This window comes from Lissotriton vulgaris, chromosome 4_1 (genome assembly GCF_964263255.1).
Source record: "Lissotriton vulgaris chromosome 4_1, aLisVul1.2, whole genome shotgun sequence".
NCBI classification, from domain to species: domain Eukaryota; kingdom Metazoa; phylum Chordata; class Amphibia; order Caudata; family Salamandridae; genus Lissotriton; species Lissotriton vulgaris.
The window spans coordinates 74,043,512-74,067,946 of record NC_141691.1 but is presented as its reverse complement, the minus strand read 5'-3'; positions in this window follow the sequence as shown (position 1 = coordinate 74,067,946).

Sequence of the window (24,435 nt, the reverse complement as noted above, 5' to 3'; positions counted from 1 at the left end):
GGCTGGAACAGAAATTGCTTTACCACCAGCTAAAGAAATTTTTGCATTGGAAGATAAAAGATTAGATGCTGTTATATCGACTCTTTCAATAGGGCTTAACAGTGAACCCAGTGTCTCCAGGTTTTTCGATGGAGCTATAGTAATTGAAGCGGTTGGTGCTTGTGCACAAGAATGGGCAGTCAATCCAGTCTCAGAGCAAACAATATTGTTAGATACAGCAATTGTTGTTCTTCTCTCAAATAGTGGGAATTGCTTGGAGATTTTGATAGTTCCAGATGACTTTACTTCTTGAGGTGCCTGCGAGCCGTTTTGAATAGAACAGTCCGCTACTTTCCCACCAGTAGCGACTAACTTATCCACCCCCATCGAAGGCGCTTCAAAACCCTACCTCCAGTCATCCGCCGCACACCTTTGCTCAACACCGACAGGTTTGTTACTTTTTTTAGGTCAAGCTCTGCAAGGCATGCTGTATTCAGGTATGAACTTGAAGCTCCGCCCATTTTTCATCCATCTTTTCAAATGGTTCCTGTTACATCCTTTCTAACTGGTTGCTTTTAATTTAGGACTAGGCTTAGTAGTCTCTCCTTAGTAGCGCCTTGTCTATATTATTAACCTCCTATAAGGACTGGCCTTTTTACTTGTGTTGTTTCTCTATATTTTTGACTTAGTCTGTGAGCACTATTTCCTTTTATTATTTCTCCTATTCCATCCATGCGTGTTTAACTAAGTGTTGAACAGTCTCTGCTGACCACACGCAACCAGCAAACAACAAACACCATAGTCTGATGGCAGTGCCAAGTCAACATGAAATGGCCTCCCATTGAGAATGCGTGTCAATCCATTGCATTGCTAGTGGGCGCTAGGCCAGTGCTACAGGACTCTTATAATTAATTATCAAGATGCTGTGTTATGGAACCCCCAGTATAGTGTCCCCATGGCCCGTTGGAAGTTTCTGCATCAAATTCTGCTGAACAGCGATAAGATAATGAACTCTAAGGAAACACTCCTCTAGATAAGTGACCACACAATGTCGAAACGTTTCAGCTTGCAAATAATGTGTTAAAACGCACAGAAGCTACATTCACCCCCCCCCCAAAGTATACAATACAGCCCTATCCTGGGGTCAGCGCGCCCCTCAGCCTAAGAGAACCCGTGTGGGTGTCCAGTGCGGGTGTGACAGGGGTGGGTGCTGGTCATTACACATGTTTGCATGTGTCTAACAGTACTATAATAGAAGCGGTGCTGAGCCATGCTTCAAAATGCACTCTCCTGACCCAGTACTGAAATAAGGCAAGCTGGCAGAGGAAAGAATGGCAGTGCCAGGGCACATTAGACATATAACCAATGGACCATCAGGCTGCAGGCACATCCTTCCTATCCATGTAACCCACACACTGGACAAATAACCATCACAAGAAGACACAACAAAAGCTGGGTGTAAGGGAAGGAGCCGACAGCCGTAGCTTTGCTCCAATGACAGAAATAGGTTCTGTAGCAAAATAAATGAGAGAAAGTATCTCAGAGGAGTGATGGGGTTAAAAAGAGTGCGCTTCACCAACAGAACGACTAAAACAACCTGGGATTGGGGCATACATTTAACATGTTACTTGCCTTTGCTCATCAGCACAGCACCATGAAAACCTGTTGTCATTCTTTGAATGTGAAATAACGCAGATTTGACTGAAGACAAAATCCACACCTATAAAATGTCCCCCATAATACTAGTCCCCTTTGGTTCTCTTGTTTCCACATTGGTATCTTGGAGGAACACAGGAGGTCAGAGAGTGAGCTGACAAGCACAAGACACAGACCCGCCATGGACGGGGTCCAATCAGAACAGGGGCTCCCGCGTCAGCCGTAAGGATGGTCTCAGACTGCCAGCTTTGGGACCTGCTGATAGCACCAATTCTGTTCCACATACACGTGTGCCACTGGCCCAGGTGATCTGACACCACCACCTATGAGTCTAGGTGTACACTGACACCCCTCAGGTTTACCTCCATTTTGCATGGGGTGATGTGAACCTAATAACATCAGAGACCCTAAGAGGACAATCACTGTCCTGGAGAAAGTTTCCACTGACACAGAAAGGATTTTCTGTAACTAGGCAGGGCTAAAGACAAAGCAACTCTACTTTTATGACTTCCAACCAGGAGGACAGCCGCAGCCGAACACTAAGTGGAATATTTACTAAGATTTCACCCAAGGCAGGGCAGCAAGCAAAGCTACTGTCCTCTGTAGCATGAAGTGGAGAGAGCAGGAATGTGCCATATGTACTGAGATATGGGGCCCTTCTGCTCCCTCCTTGCGCTGGTGCACTCTGCGCAGCCTAGCACCAATGCAGGCACTCTTCTGCCATGGAGCTAGCGTGCCTGCGTTACAAGCAGGACTGCTTTTGTGCAGTAAGGGATACCTGCCTACACAATAACAATCCTTAAAGGAGTTTTCCTTTTTCCGTTTGTGATGTTGAATGCATCACTCAGAGCAAAAGGAAGTAACGAGGAGAAATAAAGGTATTACTCCAAGTTAAGCCTTTGAGGCGCACCATTTTGATGCAATCCCAGGTTTACTGACCTTAGTATTACGTAAACATCCATGGGTGGATGCATGGGAGCGCCCGTGCTCCATCCATGGAATGCCTCCCAGACGCAAAGAACACAAGGCAGCACTATGCTCTGCCTTGCGTTACTTTATATTTACTAAACCACGCAAACTGGCTTTGTGCGGCTTGGTTAATCCCTGACAAGGACTTCTGTTGCCTTGCGACAGATTGCGTCACACAAGGACAATGCAAGTCCTTAGAGAATCTGAGTTCAACTTTGAGGGACATCGGTACATTATTTGATTCAGATTTATTATTCAGGTATCAATTAAATCCCACGATGGAAGGAACCAGTTTCCAAACATCTTTTCATGGCAAGGTCCTACAACACATTCAGGCAGACAACAGAATGGACCTGGTGATCCCAAGGAAAGACCAGGCTGGGCACTGCAAACTGGTCTACCAGATTCTAGCCAAGAAACCCATTAAAAATTGCAAAATCAAGTAATAATCTTAATCCTCAATACGAAGAACCATGTCCAAATCACCACCACATTCCATGCAGTCTTTTGGCCCTCAGGTGCAAGCGGGGATTAGATTCAGAGCACTCGGTACCATTCATGTGGTCTAGGAGAAGTACACAAGGTTTCTGCTGTAACTGCCGTTCTCTGAGCTCCAGGCAGGAGTCTCTGATGAGCCCGGGCACCGACCATCTGCACCTAGAGTTCAAAGATGACAATATGACTCAGATCTGTAAGAGTTCGAGGCTCGAGGCTCTTGAACATCTTTCCTCCACCTACAAAGGTGCCCCAAAACACCCCCTCTTCAAGAACCTGCTGAAAACTGAACTTTTCAAAGAACTTTGGTCTGGATTTATTAAGCTTTTGCATCGTCCGTGCCTTAAGCAATGCGGCACAAGTTCACACAATGATAGTCACATTTACAAAGCGATGCAGTGTGTACATTGTGTCTGTGCCCGCGGACAGCATGGTGCAAGTCCTGCATTGCCCTGGGTTGTATCACGCAGCTTTTAATGTATTCAAGGTAGATGTTCCCAATCAAATTAACCCCTTGCCAGCTTATGACGGAACCATGCCGTCATGAGCCACGGCCGGTATGTGCTCATGACGGTGTGCTTCCATCATGCGGCTTCAGTTCCGCCCACGCAGCATTAATTCCCCGCCTGTGCAGGCGAATTAATGAGCGGGCGGGGCTGTGATGGCACCATGCCGTCATGAGCACTCTCCGCCCGTGACTCATGACGGTGCCACCCCCGCACGCGCCACAGCGAAATTAGTGCCGCGGCCAAGGTGTTAATACACAAGGCTTAGACAGTGATATTTACAAAGCACAGGTTGCATCACCAGCCTCACGCTGTGTGTCACAATGCTCGAAATGCGTCACAATATTACTCATGCTCCTCACAGGTGTAGGAAGTCACACAATTGCATACCTATGTAAAAAAGAGCCACCTATAGATAATTTCTAACCATTTCCCAGAATAGAGGTAATTTTTCTTAGAGTGAGCCATCATCTGCGTCAAGATCTGCTGCAGTGAAGGAGTTTAGCAGGTATATCTCTGGCCATCATGAGGCTCACTTCTCAGTGTCTTCACTTTCCAAATGCAACGCAAGATCAAATTAAGACCAAAGCAGGATTTTATCATATTTCCGGCTTCCCACATGTGTTCGGAGCAATAGACTGCACGCATGTTCAATTGGTGCCACCCGCAAATGTAGCACACATATACCACAATCTCAAAAAAAAAAATTTTGGTTAATGTTCAGACAATCATTGAGTATAACAGACAAATTACAAATCAACAAAGACAAATATCTCGGAAGTGCACACTATTCATTGGAAAAAATGGAAAACTATAGCAAAACACTCAATTAATCACTGCCAAATCTCTCCTTTGGTATTACACCAAAAAGTTGCGACTACACATTACATATATAAGATCAGAGTTTTGTTGTATATAAAAACATTTTTATTTCATCTTGATATTTTGTTTCAGATTACTGTTATAGACATTTTTTTTGGGGGGGGGGGATAAGTTCATCATCCAAATATTAATAGTTCAAAAATCGTGTATAGAAAAACACATATATATATACACAACACATAACCTAAACAAATCACAATAAAACCGGTCAATATAAATATTTTTTTTAAGTTCAAGTTTATTAAGACCAAACAGAAAATACAAAAAGTGAAAATGCATGAAGAAATAATAGAATACAAGGAATATTGGAATAAAACAATGCAAAGGAATAGAAAAGCGGAATCAATAAACGATACACTCTCGTTCATGAAAAAAGAAGGAGAGAGATAAAATAAAAATAAAAATGAGATAATAAGAATAAAATCAAATACAGTAGCAAGTGCACAAATTACATTGAATGCAAAAAAGCGTACAAGTATATAATCATATAAATACAATTGGTAGAATAAAAAACGGTATAATAATAGGCAAAAGAAAACGCTGAAATGTTCAGGGGGGTTTGCGAACTGCATATGGCAAATTAATGGGAGCAATGTTGACAGGAGGGAGAGAGGGAGAAGAAGTGGAGGAAAGGTAATCGGTGAGTGGAATCCATAGGAGGTCACGTTTGATGGCAAGGGAAACAGGGGATACATAGTTGGTATCAAGACGATGATTAAAGCAAATAGCGTTCCACCAGGCAGAATATGTAAGTTTTGAGGAATCTTTCCAATTGGAGGTGATTAAGTTGAAGGCCACAGCGAGAAAAAGGTCTAATAACTTATAGTGAGAAGGGGATTGAGGCAACTCTGGGGAAAGGGAGCCTAGGAGAGCAATGGATGGAGAGAAGGAGAGTTGAAAATGAAAGATAGTAGAAATACGTGACCAAATTGTATGCCAAAAGGAGGTAACGTTAGGGCAGTGAAATAACATACGGGATAGGTCAGCAGAAGAGGATGAACAGGACCAACATGCCGGAGAAAGATCAGGGGAGAAAGAGGCTAATTTGGATGGAGAGAACAATAATCTTTGATATATAAAATAAAGGGTTTGTGTGGTATTAGCAGCACAAGAGGTTTTGTGAATTTTAATCCAAAGCTTATCCCATAAAGAGACAGACCATGCGACTGATAAATCTTGTTCCCAGGCCAGTTCAGTGCGGGATTTAGAGCGTTCAAAAGGTGTTATTAAGCAGGAGTAAATGCGAGAAGCAGAAGGAGAGGAATTTAAGAGAGGAGACAAAAGAGGGTAGAGAGGGGGAAATTCGAAAGAAAGTGGAAGGGATTGGAGGAAAGAAAGGAGTGCAGGAAGCAGTAGATTATATTGTTTTTTAAAGGAGTTGGGAAGAAGATAATGAGACTGCAATTCAGAAAAGGAGATGGGAACTCCGTCACAGAGCAACTGCGAAATCAACTTTATGCCTTTAGAGCGCCAGGATTTCCAACAGAAGGAGCGATTTTTAATACGGAGGTTTTTATTGTGCCAAATGGATTGGTGAGATAGAGAAGAAAAGGAAGGGTAAGAAGAGGGGATGAGGGGTGTGAGAATGTGACACGAGTGTGCAATAATAGGAGAACGCAAAAAAGAAGTGTGAGCCGAAAAGGCGAGGAGTTCTGAAAAGTCAAAGGGAGAAATGAAAGATTTCTCCAAGGAGAGCCATACTGGCGGATAAGTAGGAGGATCTGTAGATATCTAACGAAGAGTTTGCCTCAGGGAAAAGGAGTAATGATAAGATTTGAAATCTGGGAATTTCAATCCTCCTTGAGACTTTTCCTTTTTAAGAAAGGATAGTGCAATTCGAGGAGGTTTGTTCTGCCAGAGAAATTTAGACAAAAGAGAGTCTAATCTTTTGAAATAATAGTGAGGAATGCGGACAGGAATCATAGAAAGGGAGTATAAAATGATAGGGGCTAGCCTCATCTTAATTGAGTCTAATCTCCCCCACCAAGAAAGAAATAGTGGGTTCCATTTAGTGATAGAGTCCGAGAGTTTCTTGGAGATAAAATCAAAATTGAATTTTAGGGTATCCGGAATGGAAGAGGAAAACCAAAGGCCTAAATATTTAATTTTTGAAGGTTGCCAGGAAAACCCAGTTTGGTCAAAGTAATGCCGTAGGCAGGATACATTAAGGGGAAGGATCTCGCATTTATCACGATTAAGGCGGTATCCAGAAACTAGGGAGAAAGCTTCGACTTGACGAAGAAAGGAGGGAATAGTGGATTCAGGGTTGGAGCAATAAAAAAGAATGTCGTCTGCATAGACTGATAGTTTGACTTGGGCGGGACCAGGGTTAAAACCAGTAATGAGATTGTCTTGTCTGATCTTTGTTAAAAAGGGCTCTAGCGCAACAATAAACAGTAAGGGGGATAAAGGACAGCCTTGACGAACCCCTCTGGAGAGGGAAAAATAATCGGAAACTTTACCATTAGCGGAAATAGAAGCTCTGGGGCCAGAGTATAGGAGAGCGATGAGGGAAATTAATTTTGGGGGGAAGCCAATCCAGGAAAGAGCACGGAACATAAACTCTCAGCTAATACGGTCAAATGCCTTTTCGGCGTCAAGAGCAATAGCTGCTAAAGGGTATTGAATAGTGGAAGCTTTACTGAGGACATTAAAGAAAACTCTCGAATTATCAGATGATAAGCGACCTTTGACAAAACCAGATCGTTCTGGGCCAATAATTTCAGGTAGAATGGGGTCTATACGGAGGGCAAGTAATTTGGCAAAGATTTTGTAATCTGTATTTACAAGGGAAATGGGTCGATAATTTTTGCATAGTGTAGGGTCTTTGTTATCTTTGGGAATGAGGCAGATCATTCCATCTTGAAAAGTACCATGAGAAGAACCATCAGAGATAAAAGAATTGAAAAGAAAAAGTAATTGGGTAGGAGTTGCTTGGAGAAGTGGCTATAAAATTCAATAGTAAACCCGTCAGGGCCAGGGGCTTTGCCACGACGAAGTACCGAAACTGCATGAGAGATTTCTGCTAAAGTGATGTTAGATTCGAGTGGGGAAAAGTCAACATGGGAAGAAGAAGGGGGGGGTGAGAGAGTGAAAGTAAGAGGTCAAGTCATCAGGTAGAGGAGGGGATTCAGGAGTATAAAGTTGTTTATAAAAAGAAACAAAATTATTTAAAATGTCTTCGTCTTTGAAGTGTGAAACTCCATTCGAATCAGTTATGGAGGTAATCCGGGTCCTATCTTGACGTGTTTTTAGGTAGTTGGCTAAAAGTTTACCCATTTTGTTTTGACCGCCATAGTAGTGGGCACTGCATTTTAGTAGATAAGAGGCTGCAGCATCAGTAGAGGACTTATTAAAAGCAACTTTTGTGGAGATAAGATCTTTAAGAGAAGAATCAGAAGGGGATTGATAATATGAATATTCCAACTTTTTTAATTTTTGCTAGAAGAAGGGAATATTGACATTCAAAACCCTTCAGTTTTTTAGAGACATAATTAATTATAAATCCTCTGGCCGTCGCTTTGAAGGAGTCCCAAATCATAACAGGGGAGGAGTCAGGGGTGGAATTAGTGTGGAAAAAAATCAGTAATAAAAGCACCGAACTGGTCTGTAAACTTAGAATCAGCCAAGAGGGAGTTGTTAAAGCGCCATCTGCCAGGGGAGGGAGAAAAGGGAAGTAGGTCAAAGTCTACTAGGACAGGGGCATGATCGGATATGAGAATGGAGCCAATTTCAGAAGCAAGGACACATTGAGTAAGGGATTTACTAAGGAAAAGGTAATCGGGATTGGGTTTTGTGAGGAGGGGAAAAATAACTGTATTCTTGGAGGTCGGGATGACAGAGTCTCCAAATGTCAGTTAGGGATTTACGACGAATAGCTGAGGTAAATTGATTATGCATTTTGGATCGAATTAAGGTAACTGGGGAGTGCCTGTCAAGGAAGGGATCATGTATCTGATTGCAGTCGCCCCCAAAAATAATATAATTATTGTTTAGGGAAACCAATTTGTCTGAAATGAGGGGCGAAAAGTTATGATCAGCAGTAACTGGAGCGTAAACATTGAAATTAACAATAGGCACATTATCAATTTTCAATCTTAGAATTATAAAACGACCATCAGAATCAATTTCAAATTGAGAATCAGTAACAGCAAACTTTTTATGAACAAGTATAACTACGCCATTCTTTTTTCCCAAGGAGGGGGAAAAAAAGACATGGCCGACCCAAAGTCTCTTTAATTTAGACGATTCAATGTCATTAAGGTGGGTCTCTTGTACATGGCGACATCAGATTTTAATTTAGCTAAATGAGCTAGTACTCGCTGTCTTTTGATTGGACTATTTAAACCTTTAACATTCCAGGATGTAACTCTGAATGATATATAGTAAGAGCATTAAATGTGAACAGAACGCAAACAATGCAATAAAAAGTGCAAAAAGAAGAACTTGAAACAAAAGAAAATACGTGTCATAAAAACAAGAGTTGATAGAGAAAAAGAGAGAAAAAGATATCAAGAAAATTGAAGAAGGAGATAGGGAAAGAAGTGGAGGGGGAAAGAAGTCGAAGAAGAAGTATTGAAAAAATGGAAAAAGTAACAGCTGATGAGGGGATAGGAAAGAAGAAGGGAACAAGAGAGAACAGAGAGAAAAAGAGAGAAAAACAGAATAAAACAACCAGATAATAACATGAAATTGTGACATACCTACAAGGGGAGGATTCAAAAGGTATAAGGGGGAAGGAGGAACCAGACGGAATGACGGTACAACTGGTATCAAGCAGGACGGAGGACCGGGAGGCATCACGGCAAGGGAAGGGATGAACTGTGGAGAAAAATAAGGAAACAATTGTCACAAAAACAACAGAGAACACATGTGGCAGCAATAAGACTAGCAAACGCAACAAGACGAAAAGGTCAAACAATTAGGGGAAAGGAACACAAATTCAGCCAGCAGTCGATGAGGAGGACTCCATGGGGTCAGCATGATGAGCGTTGATGAAGCTGCGAAGGCGAAGAGGGTCCTCAAATGTGTAGTCTTATTATTGTAGGTAACCTTGAATAGGCACGGGTGAAAAAGACCATAACGAGCACCCATGTCCCGGAGAGCAGGTCTTAAGTCCAAGAAGGCTTTCCTCCTGTTAGCAGTGGCCCTGGCGTAATCCTGAGCAAAGAATAAAGTAGATCCGGACCAGATAATTCGCTGGAAGGATTTCGCTGCTGAGAGAACCTTCAAAAGGTCCGTGTATTCCAGGAAATACAGGATCACCCCTCTAGGCTTCTGAGAGGGGGAGGTCGAGGTGGGAGGACGGCCTAACCTGTGTGCTCTTTGAATGTTAAGCATGGTGCCTTCTGGCATACGGAGGACTTTGGGGATGAAGGATTTGAAGAAACCAATGGGATCCGACCCCTCCTGTCCTTCCTCAAGGCCGTAGAAATGGAGGATGTTGCGCCTATTACGGTTTTCAAGCTCCTCCACTTGGCGCTGAAGGGTAGAGATCTGAGAATGAAGAGGGGAGATCTTCGCACAATCATTCGCCAAGGAAGAAAGCGATTGCTCCACAGTAGTGACTCTGCTGTCGAGCTGTGACCAAGAGTCAGTGAGAACTTGGAGTTTCGCATTAGTGTCTTCCATAAAAGGGCGCAGAGCACGAATTTCCTCCAATAATAATTCCATCGAGACAGGAGAAGATGATTTTGGAGGTGAAGGAGGGTTTTGTCTGAGACGTTTAGTAAGAGATTTCCCAGTATTCGCTGTAGGAGTCTCAGACGCCGCCATTTTGTCTTCAGGAGGAGAAGATAAAGTAGTTTGAGTCCGGGAAAACTCGGTAAATATCTTCGAGTTTTTGATGAAAATATGCTTGGTAGGAGGTGTTGCAGCTAAGGTGCCTTTAGATCTACCCATAAATAGCGGCGGAAAAATAGAAGCCAATAAATGTCGAAGGTTGCGGGAAAGACAAAATGGCCGCCGAGTGAAAGTCAGTCAAAGTTGGCACTTGAAATTGCTCAAAAATGAGCGTAAAGTGGACACATACCTCCAAAAGTAGAAAGGAAGATGAAGCTGAGGGGAAAATCACCACAGAGTTCCAGGGAGATCATTGATATGATGACACAGCTCAGCTGGGGAAAAAACAAAATGGCGGTCGCAAGGCAGCTGCGGAGCTTACATAGTTCGTAATTCCAAAATGCTGCACTCAAGCGAAGCCACAAAGGTCGGGTGGGAGGAGTAGATGTTCCGACGTCCTCACATCCCACAATTAGCGCTGAGCGAGTCAGGAAGGATGCCGTACACCGGGCAAACTGAGGAGCTTCACCCACACCGCCATTCACGCCGGGCGTCAAGCCACGCCCCCCCGGTCAATATTCTTTTAAAGTAGGCAAAGCGGTGGTTTTTGACTACGCGCGTTTCGGCAATCTACCTTCATCATGTGACCGTCTTTCGCACATACATGAAGCATAATATACACTAAAGAAAAAAATACAGAAAAAGAATATATGAATATATTTATATTACATACTATATACAATGGTCTGTATTTTTCAAGATGAAATAAAAATGTTTTTTATATACAACAAAACTCTGATCTTATATATGTAATGTGTAGTCGCAACTTTTTGGTGTAATACCAAAGGAGAGATTTGGCAGTGATTAATTGAGTGTTTTGCTATAGTTTTCCATTTTTTCCAATGACACTATTTCCCTACGTATAGCAAACTAAGTATTTGTAGGGGTCCCCTGTTTTCCAAAGTATAAGTGCACACTATTCATAGATATTCTGGCAATGCATGATTAGTCACCGTTTCCACAATGTCCTCTATGGAAACTTCCCCCTAGCAGGTAAAAATACTCCTTTCAATGATTTAAAATATTTTTCAATATGTGGTTTTCCGACATTTTCTAAGTATCTTAAATGGAATTTATCAATAATTGGAAATTTTTATTTCCAATTATTGATGTATTGATTTTTTAAGATTGATTTTTTAAATTATTTTAATTTAACTATTACTTCCCTAACGTAACAATGTTTCTTGCGATGAGAGCCAGAAAGCCAATTCAAGTTGGTGTGTTGTGATTTGTCAAACTGAGACAGCACAAATGCACCATATCTACAGAGATACGTATTACTTCATCTTCTTCCTAGCACGGGCTCACCATGTGCTGCGTATTTTCCAATGCAAGCACTCGTGTGCCATGCTGCAAGGGTGTCTATGTTATGGGCAGGAATTTCCTACCTGCAGGAAGAGATACATTCCTGCACCCATTAAAACCCAAGAGGTCATGTATTGTTTTCTCTGTTTGCTGCATAATAATTTTGAGACTACAAATGTTTTTCATCTTTATGCGTATCAATATTAGGCACACAATTTGAATATATTCACACGTGTACACACTTTATTTTAATTTGAATTGCATTACTTTTCCTTGCTTGGATGTATGTAAATGACACAGCATTGATCTATAGCCATCTATTGTCTCCCTTCAGATTAGCTAGCTCACTCCATCAGAAACCTGGCGCCTTGTCGCAAACCCTGGTTAACGTAATCCGTAAATATGTTATCTCATCTTGAGTATTTGGTTATTTATTCTGTAAATACGTGCCATTTCTCACTCATGTACCCTGCACCCTGCCCTCCTTAATTCGATCCGTAACTGGATGATGCTATGCCTTCTCTGTACTATTTTGTCCTGCAAAGCTCTCTGATACCCTAACGGGTCAAGTTTGCGCTCTATAAAACACTTAAATAAACAAATACAATTTCACTAACAAATATCACACCACACCCTGACATCCACTGGGTTGTATTGCATTTCTTTGTAAAGTCATTGAAGGCATTGCAAATAGTCCCTTGAGTGTCATACATATAGCAATATTCTTTCTTTGTGTTGCCTTGTGTCACCATATGTAAAGCAAGGACAATGCAAAGCCTTACTAGTTCTGCACCATAATGTTCACAATAGATTAATGCAAGTTTATTCCATGGTTATGTAGTATTCGATGCAATTAATATTTATTTAGGGGATCAAGGATATGGCCTTCAGCCATGGATGGTGACTCTATGTGCCTAACCTCGAAATGATGGGCAGAAAGAATTTGACACATCTTTAAAGAAAACTGTGTAGAGGGTATTTGGGGGTTTTAAAATTGAGATTCCGATATCTGGAGGGAGGCAGTTTCATAGTCCACTTTTTGTCAGTAAAAACATCGTGGTCTGTGCTGTGCTGCACGACATATATGCATGCAGAATAATGCATAATGGGAAACTGAGACTTTGTACATGAACCAAATGAAAAACATAGTAGGCCTAAGGACTTGGTGCAAAATATATTTCATAAAACGTATTCTTATCGTGACTTTTTTTATTTATTGTAAATGATTTTGGAGAGTGTTGTTTTTAGAAAAGAAAAAATGTCTACTACAAGGTTGTCAATGTAAAAATACATGATGCATAAATATAAATTGTAGTTTACTGTTGACCATTGCTGCACTACAAACGGTGAAATATTATGAATGTGACTAAAATATTGATGTAAGGCTTAATACAGGTTTGGAATTTTATCATATCCTCGCGTAGATGTTTGAGACTGGAGCAAACATAAAACGCAATTGAGTATTTAGGGAAATGTACAACATGTGATTAGACCAGTCTTTAATGGCAAACAAAGATGGTGATGCAGACACACACTACACAACCACACTTGTCTCTTGCATCAAAGCATATAAACATTCATTATTTATCAATTCCTCCCGCCTGATGATATCCAAATTTTCTACCTTTACATTTGTCTAAACATTCAATCTGTCTGTCATCCAGCTTTAATTTCTAACATATTAAATCAATTCTAAAAAAAATACCTAACAATGCATACATTCTTTCACACATCTATATTGTTTGCCATTCAATCCCCTAATCATCCTTTCAGCCACAAATCCCTGCACCTATCTCCACATCATTCTATGGAACACCCATGAATCCTTGCATCAATCCATTTTTCCACCTATCATTCATTTAAGCATTATGAAATACTTTTGATGTTCTCTCCAATATTCTTTTTACATTGTATTTGTCTATACACATTTAGGCGTCGTGTTGCAGACAGAAGAGGCCCATAAGACCTCCCGCACACCTTTACCCTATCTTCCATCACCTGTTGTGAGTGCTGACGTCCTCTCAGGTCAAGGACTATGTGCTTTGCCCTCTTGTTAGTTTATTTAGCAACCTAGACAGGATGCCATGCTGGCTGTAGGCAGCCCGTCTGTAACGTGCAAATGTGGCCTACACTTTCAGACGCAATGTTCAGCTTTAAGTGTGTTTTCTGGTGATCACATACTCAGTGGCCGTCGACCTCCATAGGGGTGGGAGCAACAAGGGCTTCCATGCACATTCTATAGAATGTGCACCATGCCTTTTTTTGCACATAAACATAGACACATCTCTGTGTTTCAGCAGTGAGCTCAGATCACTGTTTACAAAACAAATGTACATATATTTTATGGAGCGAGAGACTTAGTAGTATAATTTCCTTTGAAGTAATGCTAATTTTCTCGAATAATTGTGCATGTCTTTACAAAATAGTTGATGTACTTTTCTGGCTTTGCACATACCCTTGACTGACAATGATCCAAAGTGTGATAGTTTCATTTCCCACAACAGAATAACGTTTTCTTTGTTGATGGAACAGATTAAGGGCTTCTCTTGTGTCAGAAGTCATGACGAATACTGGTCCTTCTATCATTGTACCCAGGACAGCTGGAGTAAAGGCAATATTCACTTGGATTCACTTGTTTTACATACATGACTGCCCTCATCTACACTTTGACAATATTTGTTTTTACGCAGACATGCTTTACTTGAACATGACCTTGTCACTTAAGTTGATTTTTTCTGGTTGTATGCCTTCTCCACCTAGACTTGTGCTCAAGGTAAAGAACTCTGTGTTGGTGACACTGTACTCCTACATGCCTGTTTCACAAACTGCTCTTTGTTTTACTTTACTTAAAGAAATCTAAATACAATACAATATACAAATATTAAAAAGGAAGGTTTGGATCTGGCAAAAGGTTAAGGTTACCAGGTCAAAATGTCAGTTTACAACTGCTTCACAGGTTGCAGTGGCAGGCCTGAGATATGTTTTACAGTGTTACTTTATTGGGTGGTACAATGAGTTCTGCGGCCCACAAGGAGCATTTAATTTAGAGGGACTGAGCATATAAGTAAATTAAATGTGCCAATTAGGTGTACCAATTTTACTATGATTAAGGGAGAGAGCATAGGCACTTTACCACTGGTTAGCAGGGGTAAGGTTTACAGAGTCCTAATACCAACATATACAGGTTCAGCAAAAACAGGTAGTGAAAGCAAAAGGTCTAGAGGAATACCACTCCGAGGATGTCAGGTTTATTAGTGAGCATCTATAAATGAACTTAAACGGTTTAACTTTAATTACTATGTGGAAAATTAGCATGTTAGTCTAACAAACCTGGCCTCAAAATCGCACTGGCCAGAATTTTCAAACTTTAAAAATGATAGTGATTTGCACTTCTTTCACTATGAGTTCTTTGTATTTTTTAACATTTGAATGTGAAAGGTACCATTTGCAGACATAAAAATAGTTTTCAATACTAAATGCATAGATCTTATTTCTTCAATAATGTTTTTTTATTTTAATCTATATCTTAAAAAACCCTGTGCTGGTGTCAGACTATAGTTCTCAAAAGGTTAGCATATATATTGTCCAAATTCTACACAATGACTTGCGTTTTTTCAAAACCCTGTGGCACGGTGCACTACTCCATATTTACAAGGCGGAGTTAAGCTACTTTGCGTGGCTTAACGCTGCCTTATAAAAATTGCCCTCCTCAACGCAGTTTTCTCCGGCAAAGGGGCATAAAATGAGTGTTGCTGTGGGCATTCCCATGCAACGCTCATTGTTTTTTTACACTGCCCCAGATTTATAAGGATCTGTAAATATATTTATTTACTTTATTTGTCGACTTTTGAATAGCGTGAAATTGACCCAGTGAGCGCTTTACAGAGTTGGAAAAGCAGCAGTTACATGAGTTACATATGGAGTGAAAAGAAATACATGGAGTAAATCTGAGGCAGGGCCAAAAATGAACACCTTTTAAACGGAGAAGTTAATGTGGCTCAACAATGAGAAATACTTTTAATTCTCCTTGTTTTTTGCTCTTTCTATGGAGTATATTTGCAATGACATGGCATGGCACTGCAAGCAATTTAGCTGCACCGAGCTGCAACATTTAAAAGTGCTGTATGCACAAGAATAAGGCACACCCTTGTGCTCTCTCCTCCCCCATGCTTTAAAAACACTACCTAGAGCCGGTGCAGGCACGCTTGCACCATGGTGCAAGGGTGCCTGCATTCCAGGGATGTTTGTGTTTGTGCAGGAAGGAACAACTTCATGCACAAAAACAATCATTAATGGTATTTTGCTCCTTCTATGTGTGCCGCAGTATGTAGCACACCTAGAAAGAGCAAAAACAAGTAGAAATAAAAGTATTTCTCCTCGTTGCACCACATTAATGCCTCCTTTTGAAAGGTGTTAGTTTTTGGAGCTGCCTCAGTTTTACTCCATGTATTTTTTTCACTCCATATGTAACTCCTGTAACTGCTGCTTTTCCAACACTGTAAAGCGCTCTTTGGCTCACAGAGGACGGCAGTTACAGCAGAAACCTTGTGTACTTCTCCTAGACCACATGGATGGTACAGAGTACTCTGAATCTAATCCCGGCTTGCACCTGAGGGGCAAAAGACTGCGTGGAATGTGGCGGTAATTTTGACATGGTTCTTCGTATTGAGGATTAAGATTATTACTTGATTTTGGCATTTTTAATGAGTTTCTCGGCTAGAACCCGGTAGACCAGTTTGCAGTGCCCAGCCCGGTCTTTCCTTGGTATCCCCAGGTCCATTCTGTTGTCTGTCTGAATGTGTTGTAAGACCTTGTAATGAAAGGATGATTGGAAACGGGTTCTTTCCACCGTGGGATTTAATTGATACCTGAATAAAAAATCTGAATCAAATAATGTACCGATGTCCCTCAAAGTTAAACTCAGATACTCTAAGGACTTGCATTGTCCTTGTGTGACGCAATCTGTCGCAAGGCAACAGAAGTCCTTGTCAGGGATTTACCAAGCCGCACAAAGCCAGTTTGCGTGGTTTAGTAAATATAAAGTAACGCAAAGCAGAGCATACCGCTGCCTTGTGTTCTTTGTGTCTGGGAGGCATTCCATGGATGGAGCACGGGCGCCCCGTGCATCCACCCATGGATGTTTACGTAATACTAAGGTCAGTAAACCTGGGTTTGCATCAAAATGGTGCTCCTCAAAGGCTTAACTTGGAGTAATACCTTTATATCTCCTCGTTACTCCCCTTTGCTCGGAGTGATGCACTCGACATCACACACAAAAAGGAAAACTCCTTTAAGGATTGTTATTGTGTAGGCAGGTATCCCTTACTGCACAAAAACAGTCTTGCTTGTAACGCAGGCATGCTAGCTCCACGGAGGAAGAGTGCCTGCATTGGCGCTAGGCTGCGCAGAGTGCACCAGCGCAAGGAGGGCGCAGAAGGGCACCATATCTCAGTACATATGGCACATTCCTGCTCTCTCCACTTCATGATACACAGGACAGTAGCTTTGCTTGCTGCCCTGCCTTGGGTGAAATCTTAGTAAATGTTCCACTTAGTGTTCGGCTGCGGCTGTCCTCCTGGTTGGAAGTCATTAAAGTAGAGTTGCTTTGTCTTTAGCCCTGCCTAGTTACAGAAAATCCTTTCTGTGTCAGTAGAAATTTTCCCCAGGACAGTGATTGTCCTCTTAGGGTCTCTGATGTTATTAGGTTCACATCACTCCATGCAAAATGGAGGTAAACCTGAGGGGTGTCAGTGTACACCTAGACCCATAGGTGGTGGTGTCAGATCACCTGGGCCAGTGGCACACTTGTATGTGGAACAGAATTGGTGCTATCAGCAAGCCCCAAAGCTGGCAGTCTGAGACCATCCTTACGGCTGACGCGGGAGCCCCTGTTCTGATTGGACCCCGTCCATGGCAGGTCCATGTCTTGTTTTTGTCGGCTCACTCTCTGACCTCCTGTGTTCCTCCAAGATTCCAATGTGGAAACGAGAGAACCAAAGGGGACTAGTATTATGGGGGAAATTTTATAGATGTGGATTTTGTCTTCAGTCAAATCTGTGTTATTTCACATTCAAAGAATGACAACAGGTTTTCATGGTGCTGTGCTGATGAGCAAAGGCAAGTAACATGTTAAATGTATGCCCCAATCCCTGGTTGTTTTAGTCGTTCTGTTGGTGAAGTGCACACTTTTTAACCCCTTCTCACCTTTGTAATACTTTCTCTCATTTATTTAGCTACAGTACCTATTTCTGTCATTGGAGCAAAGCTACGGCCGTCGGCTCCGTCCCTTACACCCAGCTTCTGTTTTGTCTTCTTGTGAGGGGTATTTGTCCAGTGTGTGTGTTACATGGTGAGGAAGAATGTGCCTGCAGCCTGATGGTCCATTGCTTATATGTCTTCAGTGTCTTATGTGCCCTGGAACTGCCATTCTTTCCTCCGCCAGCTTGCCTTATTTCAATACTAGGTTAGGCTAGAACATTTTCAAGCATGGCTCAGTCCTGCCTCTCAGCACCGCTTCTATACTAGTACTGATGCAAACATGTATAATGAGCACCAACAACCCCCATCACACCTGTACTGGGCACCCTCGCAGGTTCTCTTAGGCTGAGGGGTACGCTTACCCCAGGATAGGGTTGTACCCCCGTTGGGGGTTGTGCACTATATCATTTCTAAATAAATAAATATTGTAGGGTCCGGGAGGTTTAGGGGTGTATTGGCTGCAACTTCTGTGCATTATGACACGGTATTTGCAAGCTGAAACGTTTCGACATTGTGTGGTCACTTATCTAGAGGAGTGTTTCCTTATAGTTCTTTACCTTATCGCTGTTCAGCAGAATTTGATGCAGAAACTTTCAACGGGCCTTGGGGACACTATACTGGGGAGTTCCATAACACAGCATCTTGATTATAAGAGCCCAGTAGCACTGGCATAGCCCCCACCAACAATGTAATGGTTTTGAAGCACATTCTCAATGGGAGGCCAATTCATGTTGACTTGGCACTGCCATCAGACTATGGGCCAGATGTAGGTAATCCAGAATACAGAGTCCTTAATAGCGAATTTTACTGATTTGTTATTAAGGATTCGGTATTTCCGATGTAAGTAATGAATCAGTAAAAATTACCAAATCAGTATAAATCGCTAAAAAATAGCGATTCGAAAAAATTACTGAATACCCACTACCGATTCGTTAATACCTAATCCCCAATACCGAATGGGTAAATACTGATTCAGTGTGGAATCAGCCAATCCTGTGCATCCCCATTACCTCCCAAACAGGAAGTGGCCACACCTAAGATGCTGCACTGAACCTGGAGCTGACTGTGAGGCGGGGAGCAGAGCAGAGATGCCAGGAGCAACACAGCTTTATTTTGCAACCAAAACCAAGCAAAATGGTAAACCAGGAGAGGGAGAAGGAGGGAGGTGAAAGGAAAAGTAAACAAAAATTCAGCGAGAGGACCATGATAAGTTATTTGGAAAGCAGTCCTTGCACGTGCCAGAGTTAAAAAAAAAGGGAGATCTGGCTTGCAATACAGAATAAAATCAATGCCATTGGAGTCACCCAGCGCTCCATTGAGGATCTTAAAAAAAGATGGTACTATCTGAGGAAGACTGCTAAGGCGAGGTTGGCAGAGAGGCAGAAGCAGGCCAGTAAAACTGGTGGAGAGAGGTGCACAGCACCTGCACCAACTGCTCTGGATCTCCTGGTTGAGTCCACCCTCCAGCCGGAGAGTGTGAGTGGGGTTGGCGATGCAGACAGCTCAGCCATAGCTGCCAACAAACAAGGTAAGATGCATTCACAGCATGCTGTGCACCCCCCTCCCTACCCCCAATCCCCAGAGAGGCATAGAGACTCCCACTCCAGTACATGTTTTACTCATAACCTGCAATGCATTATGGGAGATGTAGTCAGAAGTAACACATGTCAGAACAGTCAGTCCAGCAAACCCAAATGCATGGTACACCAATTAGCAATTAGCAAGCAGAGGACAGTCAGTGTGATTGGCAGGCATTAAATGAATTACAATGAAAATGCTGCAAGATAAGTGAGCATATCTACATTCTGTCTTCATGGTCGAGCCATCTAGCAGGGCAGCAGAGGGGAGCAGAGGAAAGGCAACCAGGCCAGAGAGGAGACAAGAGGAGGAGGACCCGTCGCCTGCAGGGCACACCACCCCACCACCACCATCAATGCCACCACCATCACCATCACCACAGCTACCATCAACGCCATCACCACCACCATTATCAACGCCACCACGACCGACAGGCAGGAGGCATGAAGTGGCCACCCTCTAGCAGATGGAGGTGTCTGAGGAGGATAGCACAGGGGGACAACAGTCAACAGTGGCTGAGGATGCCAACAGGGCAGGATCACAGTCCCCCACAAAGCGCCCCCACAGAGCGCCCCCACACATCTTCCAGACGCCGCAGGGCAAGGACAGCCAGTCCTCAGTTCCAGGGCAAAGATGACAGTGTGTTTGCTAGGCTTGAAGGTAACATGCTACATGCTGAAGGTCCAGCGCCTGCAAGGTGAGAGCAATCAGGTCAGTGCAGCGGGAGATGGCATACATGAATGCCCACATGCACCGTATAGAGAAGGGCATCAGTACCATGAACCCCACCATGGCTGAGGGCATGAGTGACGTGGCCGAGGCTGTTCTGCAGTAAGTTAGACGAGGACCGTCTGTCTAAGCGCAGGGAGAGGCAGAAACTGGATAATTACACCAAGGCAGTGAACCGCCTTTCCACTGCAACCTCTCTCATGTGCAGACGCTCTGTGGCCATGCAGGAGGAGAAGGCACACTGCAGTCGTGATGTGGCTAGGGGGCTGGTCACAGTGACCACTGCACTTGAAGTGCTCCAAACAGTCAAGGTGGACGCTACAACTGATGGGGGCGAAAGTGAGGAGACTACTAGCTGTAGTAGCACCACGCCCTCTCCCAAAGAGACCAGTAGGCGCAGCGAACGCCACAGCGCTGGCCCTGGACAGACTGGCAGTGCGGCCAGTGGGGCAAAGGAACGTGGCAGCGCAGCGCGTGGGCGCAAGAAGTAAAGCCAGCCATGATATGGTTGTACTGAAATGGGTGATGTAACCCATGTTTGTATGGACACTGCTTTTGATCTTGATGGTGTACTCTGATCATTAAACACCATCACTCAAGTACAGTAACTGACTATATCTCCTTACTCACTTAGAAATAGTTGTGTGTTATATCAGCCCGTCTGTGTCTCCCATCCGATGCTGCTGTCACACCTGCTGCACTGTGCTCTGGTTGTGGACAGTCCTCACCCTCGTCCTCAGAGTCAGTTAGTTCCACTGCTGTTCCTTTCTTTGTGGCAAGGTTATACAGCATTTCACATGTTGCTATTTTTTTGCAGCAGATGATGGGGCGGTACTGACGTACACCTCCACTTTTGTGGAGGCAACGGAACCTGCTTTTTAGTAGTCCAAAGGTGCGCTCCACAACATTGCACATGCTTTTATGTGCCACATTGTATCTCCTCTCACTTGGGGTGGATGGGTTGAGGTATGGAGTTAGGATAAATGTCCGCACGGCATATGCGCTGTCACCTAAATGGTAAAGAAAGTACCATTAATTTGAGTCACCAATACATTCATCCAAGGTATACATCAGGGTGTGTCACATTGATTTACCTAGCAAGTATCCTTTTCAGAATTCACCAGCAGCCAGACGTGTGTAGATCCCACTGTTCCTGAATATGTAGGAGTCATGGGTACTCCCTGGAAATTTGGCCACAGTGTCAGTAATGATGTAGTCTGCATCACATATCACCTGCAAGTTGATGGAATGAGTATATTTGCGGTTGCGATATATGTATTCTGTAGCTGCAGGTAGGCAGATTGGGTCCCATCAATGCACCCTATTACATGTAGGAACTGTGCCTTTTGGTAGAGATCGAGCTTTGTCTTCTGCAGTTCTGCCTGTGTGCTGGGTAAGCGTATGTAGTGATGCATTATATGCATCATGGCATCCAAAAAGGAGTTGAAGAAACGGGACAAGCAACTCCACCACCTGCCGTAGCTATCACTCCCTGGTAATTTCCTGATGCGAGTAGGTGCAGGCTACAGAGCACGTGCACATGTGTTGGTATGGCATGCACCCTTGGTGTCTGATGCTCTTGGTATGAGTGCAGGTCCCGTATCAGGTCTAGGATGGTTTGTGGGTGCAGCCTGTACCTCTCATGTATTTCTGCCTCAGTCAATTGGAACGGTGTGAAACAAAAGGGGATGATGGACGGAGCGTTTGAGCAAATCAAACACTCACCCCCAGTCAACTGATCTGGGTTTTATCCATCACCATTCTTTAGCCCACTCAGCCACCCCAGTTCAGACATGGCCATATGCAAATCAGTCTGACCCTGTGCCTCATGGGAACAGTCCAGCCCGAACTGCCAAGCCATGTCTTCCCTGGACCGGAGACAAGCATCCAAACTGGGGGTGAGTGCTTGTATTGTCAACGCTCCGTCCATCATTTCCTTTTGTTTTTCTTAATTGGAACAGTGTGACATGCAATCTGTACACACGCTCTTCCTGTCTCCAAACCCTTAGTCCTGCTGCTCGCAAACGTAGCCGCCTTGCTGTGACGTTGAGGGCCGTCATTGTGTTCACACTGTTGCATTTTCTGGCTGTTTTTATGCACTGCACCTGATTACCACCTGCTCTGGGTCAGTGGTAATTACTGATTCTTAAATACCGATTGTTGACAAATTCGGTATTACCGATTTTATGTACATCGCATTTGCGATTTGTTACCGATTTCTTATTTACCGAAGCGGTATTTTGGTGTTTCGGTGTCTGCCCATCGGTAAATAAGGAATCGGTTACTGGTTTCCCTTAATTTTACCGATTTGTTATTACCGATGGCATTCATAATACCTACATCGCACATGGCTAAATACCGGTCGGTAACGCTGAAATTTACTGAATTTCGGCATTACCGACCTGTATTAAGCCACCTACATCTAGCCCTATGATGTTTGCTGGTGTGGTTTGCTAGTTGTGTGTGGTCAGCAGAGACTTTGTTCAACGCTTAGGGGCCCATTAGGATGGCGGGCGGATTGCCTCCTCCAGGGTAGCGGTGGCCACCGCCACCCTGGCGGAGGCAATCCGCCCGCCATCCTTCCCTGCATTCCCCCCTGCCATATTACGATGGCGGAGGGGACCGCAGCGGTGACAAACACCGCCCGCATGTTTTCTGCCCCGGTCGCCTTGCGGCCGGGGCGGAACACCAGTAACATGGTGGCGGTGTCTGTTAGACACCGCCCGCCATATTACAATGGTCTGGTCTCAATGCCTTTCCGTGGCGGCAATGCCGCCACGGAAAGGCATGCGGTGTTCACTCTGGGGGGCCCCCTGTGGGCCCCAAGAGTGAAGTACAGGTGGGGGGTGCACATGGGGGGGTACCTATGGTACCCCCCTTCATTTGCATATACAAAGCGGCAGGCACCGCGCGGTGCCTGCCGCTTTGTATATGCAAATGCTGACATGCATTTCTAGCATTGTGGCGGGCGGTGCTGAGCGCACCGCCGCCACAATGCTAGAAATGCAGGATGTGCCCGCCACAGTGGCGGGCACATCCTAATGCCACCCCCGGGACCCCCGCCCTTATGGCGGACGGTCCCATTCCCCGCTAGGATGACGGGCGGACAAAGTCCGCCCGTCATCCTAATAGGCCCCTTAGTTTAGAAGTTTGTTGATTTTTGTGCAGGTGACCTGAGTGCGATCTTTGAACATTTTATAGTGTCTTATGTGTTTACATTGGTGTTGCAAAGGACTTGTATTTATCTATTGTAGGTTTCATTGGTGAAGATGCTGTCAGTCTGGGATTAACTCTTCCTACTGCAGTAGGACCAAGACTCATCTGCCTATGGTCGTTTTTTGACGGGAGCGGCCTAGTGGGGAAAGCTGAAAAAGTGGGCAAAAAAGAAGGTCTGGGGTACTGTCCTGAGTACCTACTATTGCAAAGAGTTATTTAAGATTTTACCTACCAATCTTTTGTCTGTTCACAATCCTCCTAATAACTCCTCATTTTAACCACACCACTCCTTAGAAATGCTACCCAACTCCATCACTCCTCTACACACACCCATCAGACGGCCCATCTGACAATGTGAGCGTCCTCTGCCTACGGCTTATGCTTGCCAACACATCTCCTTATCCTGTACCTGGGGCACAGCAGGTCATGAAGGGACAAAGGGCGCCCCCTGTTCTCAGGTGGTGACCCTAGGGTGGTCACCAGCCAGAGTTCTCACCTGGAGGCAGTGGCGGGGATTGAGGTTTAGGGGAGCACAATGTTTTTTCCTTTCACTGGTGAAGTTTTGGGACGTTCCTGTTATGTTATGTTATGTTATGTTATGTTAGGTTTATTTATAAGGCGCACGGATGCTCCAGCGAAGGAGCGTCCTGGCGCCCGACAAGGTAGCAACACAACTTAACTGATTAAAACAGAGGAGGGAAAGATTCAGGGAAACAGAAAAGTTTTTAAAGCACGACGGAAGGAGAACAGATCCCTAAGGGCACGAATCGCCTGGGGGAAAAAATTCCACAGCGTTGCGGCACGGACTTGAAATGAACGGCCACCTGCCCTGCAGCGCTGGAAGCGGGGGACAAACGCAAGTTCTAAGTCCGACGATCTTAAAGCCCGGGTCGGAACATAGCGGGACAAAAGATTAGTAAGGATCATTGCAGGGGATTTTTTTTTTTTATCATCACCACCTTCTCACGACTACACTCTTTTTGCCCTCTCATACGCATGCACCATATGGCAGGAACAAAAG